General features: G+C 40.8%; 1 protein-coding gene across 3 annotated transcripts in view; it reads left to right on the forward strand.

Moving 5' to 3' along the window:
• Positions 1-20,710, forward strand: part of LOC105928236 (zinc finger MIZ domain-containing protein 1) — a 150,219-nt gene that overhangs the window by 33,705 nt on the left and 95,804 nt on the right. For 2 of the 3 annotated variants that reach the window (XM_012865396.3, XM_012865397.3), the window contains exon 2: positions 10,843-10,943. The exons of the other annotated variant lie outside the window; for it this stretch is intronic. The gene's annotated coding sequence lies outside the window, so the exon portion shown is untranslated. The remainder of the gene's footprint in view (positions 1-10,842; positions 10,944-20,710) is intronic. 3 annotated transcript variants of the gene reach the window in all.

The following is a 20,710-nucleotide window of genomic DNA, read 5'->3' on the forward strand; positions in this document are numbered from 1 at the left end:
CTCCCACAGTCCAAAAACATGACTTTTTACGTTAATTGCTTTGTCCAAATTGTCCTTGGGTGTGAGTGTGTGTATGGTTGTTTGTCCTTTGTGTCTCTATGTTGCTCTTTGATGGTACTGGTGATCTGGTCCAGTGTACCATGTCTCTCTCTGAAGATAGGCACCAACCCTGCGTGGCTAAGCGGGCATAGACCATGGATTGGTGAACTTTAACACATAACAGAAAAAAAAAAACATTTTCTGCAGCTTCCTAAAGGTAAATGAAGAGCTATTTACCAGTTTCGAAGACATCTGGACTGCATTTTAGTCATATGTAAGGATTAGGCACATTGAGCCACAATACTCAGGTAGACTGTGATGCTCAATGGTTATCAAGGGGCCCAAAGTGTGCAAATTATCTCAAACTAGTCAGACATCAACAGGGGATTACTGTCCACGCAACTGCCACTCTCATAGGGCATTTTCTCTTTTTTGGGATCGTTGAGTTGCTGCCTGGTGATTGGCTAAGCCACTATCTGTGTTAACAAGCACTTCAACCGACGTACCTAATAAAGTGGCCAATGCGTGTATGCTTCAGCGTTAACTACACATGTGTCAGGCGTGTACTGCTCTTGCCACCACGCCACATGTTTGGCGTTAGCCAATTTCCCCGGAGATCGCTCAAGGGTGCCTTCCAAAACACTTGCGCTCCTCCTTCCCTTTCTCATTCGTTGCCTTTAGAGTGGCCCGTTTAATGCATTGTAATGGTTGACCATTATTTACGCGAGGGATAAACAAAGAGAAGCGAGGAGTTGATGGTGTAATCCACTCTTGCAGTCATTAGGCAACGAGATGGAGGAGCCGGTGGATGCAGCCTCCTCCTCCTCGTTGCCTCTCGAGCCGAGCGCCTAATGGAAATGGGACTCATTAAGACACCTTATACTCCGGCGCACCCAAGATCATGAGGAATTGCTAATTGATTGTCGTTAGCATTCTCGCAATGAGACGCTCCGCCTGTTTTCCCATTTGTTATGAGCAGCTTTGTTTTCTTCCCCTCCGTCTCCTTCTCTTCATTATTGATGTTTTGCTGGGTTGTCCCCCCCCCCCCCCCTCCGTTCTTTCACTTCGCTCGTTTGTGCCTCAAGAGTCTCCACCAAATGAGTCAACCGAACGCTGATTAGCCGCAACAATCAGAAACCGGGAGAAATCCCACATGCGCGAATCTGTTTCTGATTCTGTGTTTAATCTGTCATTTTAATTATGCTGGGAAGGTAGCCGTGCCTTTATCCGAGTCAACAATCCGGTCCGTCGAACGATTGTTTGGGCACGATGTGCTCACGCCAAAGGAGCATACCAGTGTGGGCAAATGAAAATGGGCTCCAGCCAACAAAGTCATGGTTGAGCTAGATGCAATGCGTGTATATGCTCCGGAAAAAGTCTTTCTGCTTTCGTCTGGAACCCGCAGATTTTGTTCATCTCAGCCTTTTATCATTCTCCCCTCCCAGTAGTAATGTGCTCTCTTTTTACTCCCTGGATTCCTCTGTGTATGTGTCAGCTACAACCCCCCCCCTCCCTCTTTTTTTTTCTCTCACATTGCTTTTTCTTTTTCCCTATTATGAGACAGAGGAGGCAATAATAGGGGAGAGAGATGAAGAACGGAGTTGAAAATGCAAATACAGGTTATTTCTTCTGACTTATCAGAGCTCATTACATCCTCCTCTCCTCTGCAGCTGGCTGAAGGATCTGCCTTGCTTGTCTTCATTACTTTATGGTAAACTCTCCTGGGCACTCAGGCCGGTGATATTATAAAGAGAGAGAGAGAGAGAGAGAGAGAGAGAGAGAGAAAAAAAAATCCAGGTGACCAAATAGGAATGTTTTGCTGCTGGGCAAAGAATTTGGTTTGCAGATGAAGAAGGGCCATGAAAGGGGAGGAACGAGTTGGTCAGACGGCGAGGCTTTTCTTTTGCTTCAGCGCTCTGCCGGCAGCCTACACCTCTATCTCTATCGCCCCCGTGGGAGTTGCTACTACCTTCCCGCTCTGATAGGGGAGCACTGGAAACAAAAGAAAGAAAACACAAGCACCCTCTCCGGCTGCTCTTGCGTTTGAAACAAGATATGCTACAGAGAGAAGAGTAGGAGGGGGAGACGATATTGAAGCCATCATTTCATGCAGGACTCACGAGCATTAGCTCAGTGTTTGGAAGATAGTAGAACGTGGAAATTTAAAGTGAAACTGTGAGAAGGTCCTCTATTCACGACGGTGACCGCTGCTTTTATCAGTGCCGTGTTCCTATGCACTCTGGGAAAGTCTGGAATTCAATTTCAGTACTCTCCAGGTCTGGAATTAGTATGGAAAAAGAAAATTAGCTTATGGTAAATTCTTTGTCTTTCCAGGCTTTATTATCTATTCAGTTGTCTAAAAGTTTTTTTTTTCTTCTGTGCTTTCGTCATTTCTTCCAAGTGTCCTTGCTTATGTACTTCTTTCTTTCCTCATCATCTACCTGCATGCCTTTCTTCCTTCTTTATGTCCTCCCTCCCTCATGCGCTTCATTTCATCCTTGTGTCCTTACTTCCTTTCCTCGTTGTCATTTCTTCCTTTTATTATTCTGCACTTTCATCCTTGTATCCTTCCTTTTATTTATCATACCTTCCTTCCTTCCTTCCTTCCTTCCTTCCTTCCTTCCTTTCTTCCTTCCTTCCTTCCTTCCTTCCTTCCTTCCTTTCCTCACTCCTTCCTTCCTTTCATTCCTCTCATTTCTTTCCTTCGTTCCTTCGTTCCTTCCTTCCTTCCTTCCTTCCTTCCTTCCTTCCTTCCTTCCTTCCTTCCTCTTTCCATGGGTCACTCCTTCTGTGTTTATTTATATATCCTCCATCCATTTATTCCTTCATTCCTCTCATTTCTTGCATCCTTCGTTCCTTTATTACTTTCTTCCTTCCTTCCTACCTTTATTCCTTCCTTCCTTCCTTCCTTCCTTCCTTCCTTCCTTCCTTCCTTCCTTCCTTCCTTCCTTTCTCTTTCCATGTGTCACTCCTTCCGTGTTTATTTATATATCCTCCATCCATTTATTCCTTCATTCCTCTCATTTCTTGCATCCTTCGTTCCTTCCTTCCTTTATTACTTTCTTCCTTCCTTCCTTCCTTCCTTCCTTCCTTCCTTCCTTCCTCAACCATCCTCACTTTTACCTCCTTATGGCCTTCCTTCTTCCTATGCTTCCTTCCTTGAGTTATAGCAATTGGAAGGAAAACCTATATTGGATTTTACTCCAACAGCTGATGTCTGATCATGGAAAGTCATGCACAGTGGGAAGTAAATTGCAAGCATTTGCATAAATAAAACATGTAATTAGTGGTTGCTGTGATGCTCATCTGGTGGCACACAACATGTATACAAATGCACCTTTTGCACTTGACTGCCTTGGTGTATATGACGCTTATGTGTGTGCGCTGCACCTCCTTCAGTAATTACAACAGCAGTGGGTAACTAGGCGCTTGCCTTTGTGTTAATCAGCTGAAAGTGAAGATTGGGCGGCTGACTGAGCCGAGTCTCAGGCCATTTAGGTGCCTTGTGGTTGCCACTATTATCTGTAAGCTTGTAGTCATTATCGCAAAGCTGCAGTGACACACTTCATGTGGAAGTAACAGCTAAATTGGGTTCAGATGGGCTTTTGATCAAAACAACGGTATACGTGTTCTTAAATAATGTGAAGGTGTGCTCTTATAGCTTCACATAGTGTATCTATCTTTGAGACTCTTATTTTGAAGCAAAAAAGGAAGTAATTCTATGTGTATTGATGGCCAATCACTTACAACACCTCCATCACTTTGTAATGGTCTTCTAATAGCATTTTGATTACCCAGCTAAAAAAAAAAAAAATGGCAGAAGAGACACATGAAATGCAATCACTCTGAAAATACTACAAATGGCTGATTATTAGCCACGAACAACACTAAGGTTAGGAGTTTCCTGTAATATAATGTGTATTTACCAGTTTATTAACAAGTTGGCTGTATTTGATCAGCTCTAGTTCAAAATCTAAAACACTAAGTAGATTATGATTTCACTTTAGTTAATTTTTAATTATGTAGTGCCGGTTCACATCATATGTCATCTCAAGGCGCTGAATTGTTTGATTGTTTGATTGAATGGACTATACAGACTGATTGATTGAAGTCTATTATACAGACAGATTGGTTAGATAGTTTTCTATCAAAGGAAACCTAGCAGATTGTATTAAGTCATTAGTTATTTATCCATCAATATTTTTTATGCTCATTTTGAAGTATCGCATTAGAAAAGGTTGATGGAAATGGCAAGATTCCAACTAAGTTACTAAATTTTACAAACAAGTTTTTACGCCCGCTTGAGGCGGTTTTTGACTTTTGAGTAAATTTGCTAAAGAGGAGATGGAAATCCATTTTTTGAATAAGTTCTGACGTAGAGAACATTTACCTCACATGACTGTGCGGCTATTTCTGCAGCCGGCGTCTTCCTGGATATTCCCATTATGCTCAAAAAATGCGCACCTGTGGACCGGTGGAGAAACTTGACATTTCTTAGTCTTATCCATGACAAAAAAACAACACATTCATTAAAGCCTCGCTCCAGTTATGATCTGTGGTACATGCTAGTCTGCAACCTCTTTTCCCTGTTTATTACACCCATGCGTAATGTGGACGTATGACGGCATTACGTTTAGTGTGGCCAGGTTAATTCGCTACAACCCAGAAGATGGAAACACGTCTGATTCACATTCCTTTTATGTGACATTTTAAAAGTTCCCTCAAAATTCGTGTGATAACTGGATGTAAACATGGTTATTGACTTGGACCATTCGCTCCTTCTAGATGAACATGTAGCCACAGTGGACAGTGGCTTGCATTGTGTCGTTGACTTTGCAGCCATCCCTCATACCGAGCACGCATGTAGCGAAAGTGGAGAGGAAAACTCCCCTTTAATAGGAAGTAACCTCCAGCAGAACCAGGCTCAGTGTGAATTGCCATCTGCCATGACTGACAGGGGTCTTTGAACATTATAATAATTTCTGTCATAAACTTTAACACTCTTAACACTCATTCAAACTGAAATTGCCAACTTCAAGTCATTTTGCAGTAACAATTTCTTTGTTGTTGTCAGTATGACCTAACAGGGATCAGGTATCCAGAGGCTGTATCATACCATGTGTGTGAAAGACAAGTTCCTGTTAAATGGGTTATCTCTATTGTAAAACATTGGCAAAGTTATTACAGAGTTGAAATTTTAACCTGTCTTTAATTTAGTTACCAGCATTAGCAAGGCTAGTATTACTAAAACAGTACTGTCTGTGAGTATTTCTACTTTTTAACTGCCAAAAGCCTGTCAACATTTTCAAAGCATGTTCCATGACAGACAAACAATGAAACATAATACCTTTGTTGCTGACCATTCAGCCTTCCTGTTATCTGCCCAAAGTCTTGGCTTCTCTCGTGTTCTTTCAGCCAGGAAAGGCATGTTTCCACATGACTTAAAAAAAGCATTTTTAAATACATCTACTGACTGTGTTTCAAACACCTCACCAACACACCCAGCGATACCAAAACTTAGGCAGAAATCAATATCAGATAATGACGTAGCCGATAACCAATATTTACCGATACCGTATTTGTTTTCCTAACCTTTCATCCCTGTGAAAAAACAACATTGTTGATATGCTTTAGTGAAACACCCCACAATCTTGTGCTGCCTCACCATCATGGTTAAGAGGCCAAAGAAGTAGCCCTCCCCCATTCCCCCCCCCCCCCCCCCCAAACACCTACTCATACACATAGTCTCTGGACTCTTTAAAGGGGGCAGAGCTTGCATTTGTGATCGATTCGGAGGATGTAATGACGGTAGCGTTAACCTACGAGTTAGGATGCAAAAAGAAAAAAAAAACTTCTCTTCTGTTGAACTTTTTATTTATCCTTTTTTTTCCCCTCTATCGATCGATAAAATAAAATATTCTTGACTCGTGATATATATTGTTATTGAATTACCGTCTAACCCTAGGACAGATACCAATGTTAACGCAGATAAACAGTGCTTCCCTACTGAAAACAACCAACTTGAATTATTTTACCCTGACTAAAGGCATCCACACCAGAGAGTGTTGATGTTAACACACCCCGGTAGCACATCAGACAGCATAAAACTGCGCATTTATAAGTGAAATCTCCAGCTTAATTACTTTCATTATCTGCATGTAGTCTTCTGTGATGTGATGGAAAATGCTAAGTCAGATCTTTCAAATACATTTTTTTTTTGTTTTATGGTTCTTTACCTCCTGTAAAGAACACAATCAACTTGACTATTATTCCTTGGTCATTCCAACGCCTCTTTTAAGAAGACAAGTTATTTGCCTGATACTTGTGTAAAGCAGGGTATTTTATCCTGCTTGATTTTTGAATGTCTTGAGCAGCTGAGCAACAGGAAACTGTCTTCATAAGGATGCAACTTCTCAAAGGTGAAAGGGAGGTCATAATTTCTGAGCTGCAATTTCATAAGACGATGAACGGGTTTTTGATTCAGCTTCGTTCCTGTTAATTTATTTTTTTTGTCTTCATGCTTTTTTTCTCTGTTACTTTTTGCTCATTGTTTTCATTAAGTTGGAAGAATCTCTTTCCCATCCTCCCGCCACACACCTTGTGCACACGCTCCACGTCCAAATGCTGCCGACTGTATTTGCCTGTTAAAATGCAAATGCGGCTTACCGGGTATAATGGCTCCTGCGAGCCGGCGGGGTCGACGAACGCCCTGTGGCTCTCAAGAGCATTCCCCGCAGAGCCGAGAGCAGAGCCAGGTGAGAGTTTCTCCCCAGGTGTCCCTCTCATGCCATTATCGAGGCTTGGCGGGGTGACGTCCATTTCTCATCCCCCCCCCCTCTGGGCACAGCGGCTGGATTCGGGGCCACTTTGCACCGTGCGACATGCAGCCGGTAAAAGCTGCTGTTGGCTAAAGAGGTATGAGCTTGTCCAGCTCGGGTGGCTGCTGGAACAGAAGGGATTTTGACTCCATGAGAACCCAATTAAACCTGGGAGGGCCTTTTCTGAAGGCATAATAACAATGATAAATGCACCTATGTGGCCGGCATAAACGAGGCAGGGAGGAAGGATTTTATTGTGCTGGCCTCTCTTGACACAACTTTCTTGCTTTTCCCCCTCGTAAGAACCACACGTCTTAAAGATTTTGTTTGCTTAACTTCCTAAAAATGTAAACATTTCCTACTGGGACTTTTGGAGGTAATGACTCCAAGGGTAAATGAACAGATAATATGTTTTCATACGTAACAGGCGGTTACCAGAATGAGGGTGCTTTTAAAAAAAATACAAGTGCAGGATTGATGAGCTGTAGGGAGCTTGGAACAATACAGCATTTCCTCTCACCAACCTGTTGCTGCTGAGTGCACACTGCCGCTCAGATGGCTGAAAGAAATGCCCCTACATTTCCCCCTGGATTACAAAAAGGATAAATTTGACTGCTTGACCTGCACTTTCTGTGTAAATACAGCTGAAGTTTATCGTACCAGTTGAATCTCATTATAACTCGTGCTTTATTTTCATTTAGAATGCACTAAATGAAGGAGCGGACTTGGTGAAAATGGAAAATAAATTTTTTTTGATGAGACATTGAGACATTAAATTTTTTAAAAAAATAAGCCTGTGAAATCATGATCAACTAAGACGACCCTCTTTGTAAACCAACTCTGCCTTTCACAAGGTGACCACTTGAGCGACAATGTGTGCCTATCTTAAATATGGCAGCACAATTCAATCGACAAATGACTGTAGGACCAATTATTATTTTCCGTGTATGCTATTTTTAATAACTCATAGAGTAGTTTTCTTCTTATTTTGGAAGGGTGCCCTCATTGCTAATTTTTATTCTTGCCCTCGTGTCTATATGTATGATATCAGCATTTCACTTTGCTGCAGGTACACCTGAATTTCCCACAGTGTAGGACAATAAACAATTGTGTTTCCCCTTGACCTAATTTTTGAACATCCACTAATTCTGAACATTCCAGGTGTGTTGATGCTATTGCAATGTTATTAGAAAAAAAAATACTTGACATTCCAACCGGCCATTCATCAGCAGAGGATGATCAAGCTGAAAGTCGTCTGATTCCAGTCACAACAGATTTCTTGGCACATTTCTAGATATTGCCCCTTGGTGTGAATATGTGTGTTTGTGTGTGTGCTTATTTGTATAGGTGTAGGTGTAGGCCTTGGGACTGACTGGCAAAGTTTTGAGTTTCCAACCAGCTGGTTACCAATCAGTGTCGATCAAGCCGGTTACCAGCCAATTTCCCGGTGAAAATTTATAAATTACCGCGAGGAGGTCTGAGCCGATTTAGTTCTGGTCACCAGCCAATTTCTTGGTGCATCTCTAATATAAAAAGGAAACAAGTGATGGGAATATGTTTTATTACATTGCAGCCTTTAACAAGAAAGTTCCTTGTTTGTGTCCACCATCTTTGATTTTTCTTGCTGTTTCTGCAAACACTCACACAATTGGCATTTTGGAGCTAATCCCTTTCATGCAAAGATGACACAAAATAGGTGAAACACAATATCCCGACTGGACCGGCAGCTCAATTACACATCTGCAACTCGGGGAGTTTTTTTCTCTGTCCAGTGGCAATTTACAGAAAAACTCCTTTAATTAGATAACAGGACTCTGTATTTCAGATTTGCTCTCTGCCAGCAGTTTGTCAATTACTGCTTGGGGTTTGATACTGCCAGTCAGTCTTTGTCTGGGTGCTCTAGCCTCCCTCTCACCGCGCTGCAGAGCCGTGTTATTGTACTTAAACAAATCAATTCTGTTGCAGTTGGACTTTTTTTCCCTCCATCCCCCGTCATTATGAACTGTTTGCAGTGCAGAGCACATTGATTTTTCACAGCCCTGGAAAAGCTGTTGATGAATAGCACCAAGGTATCTGGGGAGAATCTGGCTTTAAAAAGGAGGCACCCACCGTCAGCCCCCCTCCTCCTCTTCCTCGCTGTCGACCCATTGAGCCCGCCAGCACTCCCGTGCTTTCTCTTTTTCGGAGAACGCCACTTCCAGCAGGGGAGAAATGCAGCTTGAAAAATCTTGCAGTCATAAAGACAGAGGATTATAAAGAAAACACAAAGCAAAAGGAGTAGCTACAGACTCTCTTGCCAAATGTGGAACTACACCTTGTTGTTTAGACAGTAGTTATATTGGGAACATTAGCCTTGTAATTTCAACCCAACCAGAGGAAACTTGGCTCTGGATACAAATGGCTAACATGCTGTTTGTCGCAGAGGAGGCAACTGATTAAAAGGAGACTAAAAACAGGACAAAATAAGCACCAGTCCCACACATACGCTCCTTCAAAAAAACCAGAGCATGCGCCACAAAGATATTTGATTTTATCACACTCAAACAAAATCTTCAAAAAAAAAAAAAAAAGGTTAAAGAAAAACTGAATACAGTTTAAAAGAAAGTTGCTGTTAACAGTTCTGCTACTTGAAAAGCACAACTGGACGAGTTTGCAAAACAGGTAAAACAGAAGTCGACCAGGAAAAGCCTGACCGGTCAGGTGCACCTCTACATTTCAACAACTGTTCCTTTATTGTTATATCATTTAGGTACACAGAGGACTCCACTATTGTAATCATAATGACAACTCACAAGTTGTGGTAAATGCAAATTTTCTCACCAGTGCTAATGACTGATTGGGGATTTGGTGGAAAGAACACAAACACCATACAGCTAACATCGCTACAAGCAAGGTTTGCTTGATAGCATTTCCACCACTCTTACTGCTCATGTTTAACAATTTTCCGGAAAAGATTATTATCAAATAATCATCCGCCATCACCATTATGTTTATTTATTTATTTATTTAATTTAGTTTTTTGTTACCTAAGGCTCCTTACTGCTATTAGAAGCCTTTTAAGCTGCTTAGCGGCCTAGCCGTAGCCAACAGCTAGCCGTACTCACATATTCCAACCGCTGTGTAATTTGTAAACATAAAGATTAAGATTCAAATACTCTGTGGTGTGAATTATGGTAAGAGTGGGTTTAAGCTGTTTGAGAAGCCAGTATGGAGGTTTTTGAAAAGAAAAAAAGAGTTTGCCGCATGAACCATAATAGCTCTTATATCTATCTATCTATCTATCTATCTATCTATCTATCTATCTATCTATCTATCTATCTATCTATCTATCTATCTATCTATCTATCTATCTATCTATCTATCTATCTATCTATCTAGATAGATAGATAGATAGAAGCTCTACGATTTCTTTAAACTGTAGTGATTATTTAATATTGAAATGATATTATCCACCAAAATCCAAAATCTAATTTAAAAGTGACCAAAAGTATAGTATAAGGTACCAAATGGCCAAGCTGCGAATGGATTACCACCCATTCGAAATAGTATTTTATTATGCCTCATTCCTCACTTTGCAAAAGAATAATGTGCTAATTTCCATGGTTTTGAACACCAAAAGCAAACTACTAACCCTTAGCTCTGACCTGTGTTATTAGGCATTGATGTCAACTCGGAATACATTATAACAGTGACATTGCAGTGTCATGTTTGATGTTTATGATGGCATGAAGCATCGTCTGCTCTTTTGATTCGTCCTTAATGGGCACGGGAGCGTGAAGGACTTGATCCAAGCAGGGTAGAAGAGTCTCGCTGGCACAGATAGAAGCCACTTAAGACCCAAAAGAATCTGTAAGAAGTGAAGTCATGGAGTGGACTTGATTTTTGGGGAAGGGATATGCAAATGTAGTTATCTAGTGTTTGGAGACTGGTGAATAATGTAGCAGTGATTGATGTTTTTTTTTTTTTTTGTCTTGATTTTTCATAGGAACCAAAAAAACGTGAAGTGCTGGAGTGTTTCACCTCCTGTGGTGTGGATGGGTGGGGGGGTCCTTTGTGGTGAAAAATCAAGGATTAGAGACAAGAAAGGTAAGTTATTTTTCTATGTTTTTACTGATTCTGGTGTCCAGCTGATGGTTGGGTTACTACGTTTTTCCCTCAAATTTTAAATTTCTGTTGTTAAATTTGCCATAGGATATATGGTTTTTACTGCAGACGAATGTCGTCAAGAGCACTCTTTACATTTGTTACATACATATGCTCATTCAGAGTCAGATTCTGGTTCTGATTCTTTCCTCCCCTGGTTATGCGCAGTTTTACCTTATCTTTATTTCAAATTTCCAGTTGTGATGTTTACATCAAATATAGGGCTGCTTGAAGAAGTTTGTGTACGCTGGGCTTTGTCTTACCAGAATGACTTTGCTCCATTTTGCAACCCCACTTCACATGTTGTCATATTGTACTTGTAAACAAACAATTTTGTTCCTATATGTACATATTATATTGATAATTAGGTATTTTGACAAATCATGGCAAAAATATTCTAATATAACTTTTAATTTTGTTAGAAATTGTTTTCTGAAGGTGTTATAACTGCACGCAACCTATTTCCATACAGATATACAAAATATCCTGTTGCAGTCAGCTCTTTTTTGCACTGGAGAAAACATCCAAACCTATAATATGAAATTCTAAGTATAAAATGGGGAAGGTCCCCAATGACCACAAACTCTGCAATATTTAATGCAATGCTTTATTGTTGCTTCATTGTTGTTCATACCATGGATTTCATGGAAACAAGGGAGAAAAATCAAAGGGTATGTATTTCTAGATATCCAGTAAGGACAATTGATTGACTTTATTTTTTACTTTTGAGGCTTTATAGATGAGTTTTGTGCTCTAACCTACAAAGGAATTAGATTCATTCCTTTGTTAGTGCCAGTTAGTGAATGTGTACTCACTAAAAGAATGAACACAATACGCTATTTTATGAATTTAAGGCTGTTTGCATTGTTTTATGTCAATCTTTTAACGGATAAACAGGGTTTAAAATTGAAATTTACTATAAGACAGGTTGTTGGGTTCAGTATAAAAACCCTTAGACTTTTACATGTGGCTCCTTTACTTCTCAACCTGCTCTTCTCTACTACATTATCTAGTGTACTTTAAATGGATTTATTACTCTGACTATTTCAGTGCTTCTTTGTAGTCACTTTGTATAAATCATAATTCAAACTAAAGTACCGTGCAAAGAAGAGCTGTGCAATATATCGAGATTTAAAAAAAAATATCAAGATTACTTTAAAAGAGAAGATGAGACTATATCGTATGTATTGAGATGGTCTAGTGTGCGTGACAATTATACTTTTATGTGTTCCAGTATGGTATTTTTTCAGCTTTTTCTCATATTTATCTATAGCCGTTCGTTTAAAACAAATCTGCCTGTGAGACATTTGAGATAAAGCTTTGATTCAGAGATGCCTGTTAATAATTACTTTATCAAAAGAAAAGCATAACACATTTGATAAATATCTTATATTGGTATTCATTCTAAAGATATTGTGATATTATTTCTGGTCCATATCGACCCAGCCCTAGTTCAAAGGTTTTAAATCATCCCGTAAAAGCCAGACTTTTTTATAAAGAAGTCTTGATTGTTAGCTCTTTAGGTTTTCTGAAGGTTTTTCAAGGTTTCGCTTTTGGACTCCTGAAATGGAGATTCTTAGTTTTCTCAAAAAATATTGCTAAAATAAGGTCTTGTCTCTGTGAACCCAGTATTGTCTTTGGTTTACTGGAAATAGTTAAAAATCAAGTGTCGGCCTGTCACTTAAACCTGATTTCAGTGTCCCCTGTTAACACAGTGACTTAAAAAAAAAAAAGCTCAGCTTTGTTTGTGCTGCCACATATTCGGCTCGCTTTTTTAAACATGTGATAGCTGCAGGTCGCACGCGGCCAGTGTGGGCTCCGCCAGCGCAGCATGTTGATTTCATCAGGATCTCCTGGGGTGTTACACTGAGTAACAAAGTGCTTATGTTCCACATATAGTCCGAGCATGCGCATTCGCCTGTGAGGTTGTGAATATCCTTTTAAATCAAGAAGCTGCAGTATTCAGTGTGTGGCTCAATGCATATTCCTGTTAAAAAAAAAACAGATGTATTAATTGAAGTAAGAATGTAGCTGGTTTGTCCGGCGTGTGATACAATGCTGACTTGGATGAGTAATTAGGGCATCCAGAACGAGCACAGTCTCACTTACTGAATAGATCAGGATGGTTAATCTTGATTAGAGCTGCCTGAATGCCATGAAATATGGTGCCCTGACAAACATCTGGCTGCCACGCAGCTGAGTGGGATAAACCAAAGGGCTTATTGTGGAAATGTCAGGCGAGGGTAGACAGTGATAGCAGGAGAAATGGTTGGGGATGTGACACAAACAGTGACATGATGCTGAGTGCTTCGCAGTCAGTTCTCTCAGGGTTGCTGACAGACCCTTCCCCTTGCACTGATGCCTTTTTTTTCGTGGGGGGAAAATGTTTCGGAGATTCGTGGTGCGGATGCACTAAAGAAGATTATCCCTTATTTCTTTTATGTGGTGTTCCACAGTCTGAGATGTATGGATTTTCATTTTCAGTATTTTCCAGCTCTGGATAAATATGGAAAAAGAGAACAGGATTATAGAAAAACATGTATATTTCCAGCCTGTCTGAAGTTTGTGTTCTTTCTACTGTCCTATCTCTCTACATTTCTTGTGTCTTGATGTCCTTACCTCATACTTTGTTCCCTACCTTCCTTTCTTCTTTCTCTCTGTGTGTCATTTCTCCCCTCCTTCCCTGATGTCTTTTCTTTTTACTTTGTGTCTTGTCCCTGTTCCTTCTTGCCTTCTTTCCTTTCCTAACTCTGTTGCTTCCTTGTGTCTGTTTTCATTAATTCCTGTCTTTCTGTTCTTGGGTCCTTCCTTCCTTCTCTCCATTATGTCCTTCCTTCCTTCCTTCTCTCCATCATGCCCTTCCTTCCTTCCTTCCTTCCTTCCTTCCTTCCTTCCTTCCTTCCTTCCTTCCTTCCTTCCTTCCTTCCTTCCTTCCTTCCTTCCTTCCTTCTTCCCATCATGTCCTTCCTTTTTTCAGTTGTCTTCTATTGTTGTGTATTTCCTTTCTTTCTTCTCTTGTGTCCTTCATTCTTTTATTTCCTTGTTTCCTTCCTTTATAATTTGTGTCCTTCCTTCGTCTCTTTCTTTTCTTGTTTTCTGTTAGCCTCTAGGTTTTCTCCCGGTTGCACATCTAAAGCGTTACATCTACATAGACATCTGTTATAAATTCATAGTAAACTTTATTATTGTATGTTTAATTAAAAACATTAAGGGCTGAGATCCTGGTAGCCAAGTCTGGAAAAGCCTGGAATACATGTTTTAGAACCCTTGGTTCCATTTGTATTAACAAATGTTAACTAAACACATTTAATGTGGAAATTGCTTGGCTTGTGAATGATATTATACAGTAGGTGCAACAAAACCCTTCTAATAATAAATGCACAAATTCTCTCACGGTGTATTAGCTTAGGTTTCATTTTTATCCGGAGATTTTCGAGGTGGGCCTCTGTATTTCTCTCTGTAGCCTCAGCGAAAAGCCCTAATGAGTAACCGCTTTTCTCTCTGAATTGTGAAGGTGCAGACGTTCTGTTAACTTCTCTAAAGGAAACAGGGGGAGAGAAAAAAAATCCCCTTCCTGTCAGTGGTCTCTCTTTCTCTCTGTTCTTGTGAGATCTGGAACTGATAAAGGAGAGGCCTCTGGTAACTGAACAGGAAGGACAGAGGGCCTGGCCCCTGAGTCCCAGCCTTTGCACACATGTCCACCACCCCTGCTAAGGCAAACAAAGGGAGCAGAGCCTGCTACTTAACTTCAGGTTTCACAGTCTTCAGGACTATTAGGAAGATAATCACTAGGGGATTCATATGCTTAAGAAAATGTGTGAAAGTAAAGAATAAATGAACGCTTTTTAATTGTTGATGAAAATTATCTTGACCTTTTTTTTTTCTTTCACCAAATGTTGCCGTGTTACAACCAGTAACTTCATTGTATTTTATTGGGGTTTTTATGTTATAAAGCAAGACAAAGTAGTTCATTATCATGGTTTGTCATTTGTAGAAAATAAATATTTGAAAAGTGTGCTGTTAATGTGAAGTTAGCCCTTTTTTCTGCTGAAGCTCATAAGTTGTAGCCTGTGCAACCAGTCGACTTCAGAAGTCACCTCTTTAGCAAATAGAGTCCATCTGTGTGTAATTTAATCCCCATATAAATACATCTGTTCTGTCTCGAAGGTTTGTCAGAGGATATTTGTGAACAAAAGGTATCATGAAGACATGGGAACACAGCAGTCAGGTTAGGTTAAAGTGGTGGAGGAGTTTAAAGCAACAATAGGTTATAAAAAAATGTCCTAAGATGTGAAAATCCCACAGAGCCCTACAAAAGCAATCATCTGAAAATGGAAAGAGTATAGCAGAATTGCAAACTTTCCAAGACATTGGACATACTAAAAGTCTTTAAGCAGGGCAACTTTTAACTTTCATGCTCTGAAAAAAAACTTGTTTTATGGAGGAGTGGTAATAATAAAGTAACTGTAGAAAGAACGCTTTCGGATGTCCAGTCTGCCACAAATCTGCAGGGAACAGAACACAGGTGGAAGCAGAGGCCGCGGTCAGATGAGCCAGAGGTAATATTCTGCTCTGCAGAACACTTGAGTGGTGAAAAACGAACATTGCGCACAACTGGAAACGCGTCATCCCACGTGGTGGTGCGAGCATCCTGCTGTGGGGATGCTTTTCTTCATCAGGGACATTTAAGAGGGTGTCAAGGGCTGTTTGTAACTCCCAGTCGGTCGAGGCAGATGACCGTTCAAACTGAGCCCGGTTCTGCTGGAGGTTTTGCCTTCCCCTTCATGGGGAGTTTTTCTTTCCACTGTCGCTTCATGCTTCTTTCGTATGAGGGATTGCTGCAAAGCCATGGACAATGCAGACAACTCTCCCTGTAGCTTTACGCTCTTTCAGGAGTGAATGCTGCTTGTCGGGACTTTGAAGCAATCAACTGGTTCCCTTATATAGGAAATTTTTGACCAATCTGTATAATCTGATTGAATTTGACTTTGTAAAGTGCCTTGAGATGACATGTTTCATGAATTGGCGCTATATAAATAGAATTGAATTGAATTGAATTGGTTGAGTCCTACCAAAAGGCCAAGCATATTATCAACATGCAGAGTTGAATCCATGGTACTTGAAATATAACATCACATGGGAAATTCAGTTCAAGGAATCCACTGCAATAGCAGTACTGCGAAAACCCATAGAATTAAGTATGACAATTATAATAAAGAAATTGTTCAGCTTATAATGCAGATCAAAGCACATTCATACGTTTGAATGTCCTAGTCAAAGGCCTATACCTAAATATTACAGCTAATATGTGGCAAGGGTTGAAAGTTGGTTAAACTGAGTGATAGGTGTTTTACAAAGAACAGGCAGAAAAAAACAAAACTTTGTCTATAGATATGGGGTTCTAAAACCTACAAAAGACTTCCAGCTGTGACTTCAGCACAAAGTGGTTGTAAAAAGTATTGACTCAGGAGGAGCTAAATACCAACACGTCACACTTTTCAGATTTTTATTTGTAAAGACTTTTAAACCGTGGATAATTTACTTTCCACGTTAGAGTCATGTGCTAGTTTGTGTTGGTCTAACAGCTAAAGTCTCAATACAAATGCAGAGAAGAAATGTTTGGTTTTTCACCATGACCAATTGTGAAAAGTTTGCAACGGTGAGAAAGAATGTAAGTTTGGGGAACATGCATCACCGACATGTAGATCTAAAGTTGAGGGAACTCTGCCAAACTTGTCGAACATTATATTCATCGTGTTGGGAGTCGCTACAGCAACACTCGATCTCAGTGAGTAATCTTTGCATAGTTTGATCTCAGGATCTCACATTGAAAGCCTTTGTGGCTGCATTGCTCAAAGGTTCATTGTTGCCGTTTATCAAATCGCTGAAGGCACACGACAGGAGCCGTGTGAGTAACCGGGCTTAAAGAGATAACACCAGGTTTCCTTCTAGCTGTGTCTGTCATTGCGCCTTTTAAAGGGGGGGGGGGGGCGAGGGTTCCTCACAACCTTGCACCGAAAGGGATTTTCCATGCTATTCCGGCTCATGCTCATCACAATCCCTTGCAGAGGCTGAGTATGTCAAAAGAAATATATTTCTGGGCAGAGATGTATCCAGGGTGGTATTCCCACGAGAAAGCACAAGATAACATGCCAGAGTGACGCTTGAATTATTGGCCCATTAGTCACCGGGGAAAACACAGAGGGATGAACAACAATCTCTTATTTGTAGATAGTCCTCCCTAAAATACTATCCTTCGCTCCAATCTTGTAGGAGCGGCAACGGTGTGGGTCAGAGAGCAGAGCCGGCGGTATCCCGGTGCACGCCGTAGCGGCAGATGACCCGAATGCCTGTTCTAGGAACAGAACAGCGCAACACAGTGTACCGCACTAAAAATAGGCGCGCCGTCATCTCCGTTTTTCCCTGTAGAGACACACACACAGAGGCGTGGATACACGCTCTTATATCCCCGCACGGGCTCCCCGGACTGGTGCCGGAGCATGCCTTCAGAGGTGGCCGCAACCGCTCGTAATATGTCAGGGACATGCCAGAACACGTTTTGACTGACAGGCCGAGTGCGGCAGAACAAAGTGCCTGTGTGCTCGGGACAGATGTTCTCCGCTGCCTGCTCTGATGGCCTGAGCTGACGCACACCAGGAGGAAGCCATTAAATCAACACAACACTCGGCTGTGACCCTGCCGAAATCAAATCTTTTTTTTTTTTTTCCTCCTCCGGTACAACCGGTGCTCTGTGTAAGCTATCAGCGCTCAGACTCTGCTCGGACAAAGACGCTGGAGAAAAAAAAAGGAGGCGATTACCAAACAAATGAAGCGGTGCTTCCTTCCTTTGATGCCAGATCGAAGTTGATATCCCTTTGACAAGTCATCAACTTGTCAATTTCCTGCTCATGATGAATGGCTTGAACAAGCTGTGCCTCATGAGCCAAAGAAATGTATTAATGGCAAGCAGTAATGTATTTAAGACCACTTGGCATTGATTTATATAGCCGGGGAACAGGATTGCCTTTCTGCTGCTTTTTCAAATGTACCCACATTAACCTTTCATATGCTTGACGTCAGTATATCATTTCATCTTTCAGTTTAGGTAAAAGCAGATTCATTAAAAAAAAGTGGGCTTTTTTTGTGGTGCTGTTTTTGACCCACACCCAGCAAGCTTGCCCTGGATCTGTTATAGGTGCTTGGAAATTATTATTGTGCTGTGAACTGATAGATGGTTTTCAATTAGTCTTTTAGATTTCAGGTCAGATCATATGCATCCACCTACCCATTTTAATTTTGATAGCCCTGAAAAAAAATGAACACAGCCACCTGAATGCAATTCAATGCAGCTGCACGGTGAAGGCCACAGAGGTTTGTTAGCGACTATTGCTGAACAATCGGCATCATGAAGACCAACAAACCCAGCGTGAAGGTCAGTGATATAGCTGTAGAGGGTTTTAGAGAAGGGTTAAGTTATGAAATAATATCCAAAGCTTTGAGCATCTCAGAGAGCTCAGTTCAATCTATTGTCTGAAAATGGAAGGAGTGTAGCCCAACACCTAAACTCACAAGTCGGACAATGAGAAGCAGCCAAGAAGATGCCCACAGTAGCTCCTGAGGAGCTGCAGGGAGAAAATGTCAACAGGACCGCTATGAGCGTTCACTCCAAGAATCTGGCGCTTATTGAGGAGTGGTAAGACTAGCGAATTGATGCCATAAGAGGAGCTATTCCTTTGCTGTCGGGCAGAAACCTTGCATCTCCTAAAAGAGTGTGTTTTGGATGGCTTGCTTCTAGATGTATACTCACATTGTTCTTTTAAAGTCAAATTTACATTTTCAGCATCTCAGTAAACATGTGTCATGCTACGAGGTTTTTGTCCAACAAGGCAAAGCAAGGCAAATGTGTTTGTATAGCACATTACAGTACAAACACAATCCAAAATGCTTTACATGATTAAAACATAGGAAAATAAAACCGAATAAAAGCAAGTTGGGAAAAAAATGTAGAAACAATATAAGACGTGACAAAATAGAAATTAAAAGCAAATATTAAAAACAGTTGGACTACAAAGTTGAACTAATGATGTTTCAGTCATGTCATGCTTTTAGGCCCATACTTTTATTCATGAAATCAAACTTTCCATCCTTTGCTACTTTACAACAGGCATTTGCTACTTAAGAAAAAAAAAAGATTATAATATAATATTTTGGCCTGCATGCTGGTTAAAAAAACCCTCTTATACACATCTCCATTGTGAAACAAGGTGGAAGCAGCATTATGTTTTAGAGATGCCTTTCCTCAGCAGCAATAGGGAAGTTGGTCGGAGGTGATGGGAAGATGGATAAAGCTAAATAAACGATAACTCGGGAAGAAGATTATGATAGTCTCGAGGTTAATCTTCCAGCAGAAAGAGCCGTCTCGTCTTAGCCAAAAAGCCAAAAAGTCTCACCAGGCTTCTACTTTGTGACTAAATATGGACACGGTCCTAGGGTATGAAAGCTTTAATATTATGTATATTCTCCTTTTATAATGTCGGAATGAAGCAAATAAAAGAGCTGCAAAGTGGCTTATTTTTTAAGATGTTATTATTGCAGGATGACAAATATAAGTTCAGATCCCGTTTGTTGTAGTTAAGGGTTCTCAGCTTCTTTAATTTATGTCACTTTTTTCAAAACGAGCAGAGTTACTTTTGAACAGCTGGAGGATTGAACAGATAATGAAGGATTAAACCAAGTTTCAGTGCCCTGCTTTGGTACTCTCATAGATTAGATTTCCCATGCAGCAAATATTTGTTTTCAAGCCAGTAGTTTTAAAATTCCATCGTACGATAAGGGCCTATTGTCTTCCGCTGGCAGTCCGATGGAAATGTTCAAAATCGTACATGATAGAGAAACAATCAGCTAAATTAGACTCAGAAGCAGAACCATACAAACTACAAATGCAGTTTGTATGGTTCTGTTGATAAAATAAATACAGTTCACGAAAGGTACTATATGTACAAAGAGTGTGCTTGTTTACCTGGAGCTTAATGAAAAGATTGTGACAGTGCATGGGCTGTGCTGTTAGGTTGTACACGCCAGTTTAAATCTTACTCCGTACCTTAACAGATTTGGAGGGTATCCAAAAAAATAATAGCAGCGAGCATTTTGGAAATGGGTTTCTTATTTATTTGTTTAGTTGTTTACTTAAGCACAAAGGTGCGGTTACATTTTGGCTGAGGGAACCCGGGGTAGTTTGCAAATGCAAGGCGAGAATGGGGGACGTCTCTTCTGACTGAAGCTGCAGGAATGACGACGTTTAAATATCGTGAAACTAAATATCACTTATAGCGGTTATGGAGCGCGTTTTAATTATATTATTTTTCAGCTTCTTTCCGCTCAAAGCAGCAGCAGTAGGAGGAGCGAAGCACTCGGAGTCAGCGGGCATAATTCACGTAAATGGTTCTGGCAGTGGGGGGGGGGGGGGTAGCTCAGCAGAGACCCAACTAATGAAAACCCAGAACTTCACGACAGGCAGGCCTTGCTTGACCAAAAGATTTGATTATGACGGCATTTCTGACAGTCAAACTGGTTAAATAGAATGATTAAGCCATCAGGTGGAAACGTGTTTTACGTAGTGCCTTTTTCCCTTTATGAGCGCCTCGTGGTGATGGCAGGGCAGTGGAAGAGCTACCGACGCTGGAGTTTGAGCTGACTTGGGAAGGATTAGG

Source organism: Fundulus heteroclitus, chromosome 10 (genome assembly GCF_011125445.2).
Source record: "Fundulus heteroclitus isolate FHET01 chromosome 10, MU-UCD_Fhet_4.1, whole genome shotgun sequence".
Lineage (NCBI taxonomy): Eukaryota > Metazoa > Chordata > Actinopteri > Cyprinodontiformes > Fundulidae > Fundulus > Fundulus heteroclitus.